Source organism: Sinocyclocheilus rhinocerous, unplaced genomic scaffold (assembly GCF_001515625.1).
Source record: "Sinocyclocheilus rhinocerous isolate Xijiao unplaced genomic scaffold, SAMN03320098_v1.1 scaffold787, whole genome shotgun sequence".
In the NCBI taxonomy this organism is placed as follows: domain Eukaryota; kingdom Metazoa; phylum Chordata; class Actinopteri; order Cypriniformes; family Cyprinidae; genus Sinocyclocheilus; species Sinocyclocheilus rhinocerous.
The window spans coordinates 146901-147288 of record NW_015662932.1 but is presented as its reverse complement, the minus strand read 5'-3'; the positions used below and the strand labels follow the sequence as shown (position 1 = coordinate 147288).

General features: G+C 41.8%; 1 protein-coding gene across 1 annotated transcript in view; it reads right to left on the bottom strand.

The window, feature by feature from the left end:
* LOC107728438 (transmembrane protein 132C) overlaps nucleotides 1–388 on the bottom strand; it is a 234746-nt gene that overhangs the window by 232825 nt on the left and 1533 nt on the right. The window lies entirely within an intron of this gene.

Here is a 388-nt window from a genome sequence, read left to right as displayed (position 1 = left end):
TTTGCATGCTCAAAATATGATCTTTCGCGCGCAGAATTGTGGCAGAGATGTAATCCCATACTTGGTGACCATTCGAACCGATTCAGTCCGGTTCATTAAAATGATTCATTAAAAAGATTCGACTCGGGAACAACTCGTTCTCGAATCGGACATCGCTAATCCCCAGCTGCAGCACAAATGTGTCAGTCAGTGGCCGTGCTGTTGCGCTCGTTACGGTGAGGTCCCCGTTCATGTCGCAAGTTCACAATACCACACAATGAGTTAAACAGATAAGATTCAGTCAGGATCCAGAGAACAGCTTTTAGATTTAAACTATGAATTTCTCTTTACGATCTAAAGTTAAATAAGGAAATCTTATGCTGCAAGTGCCACATTAATATAAGCTTCA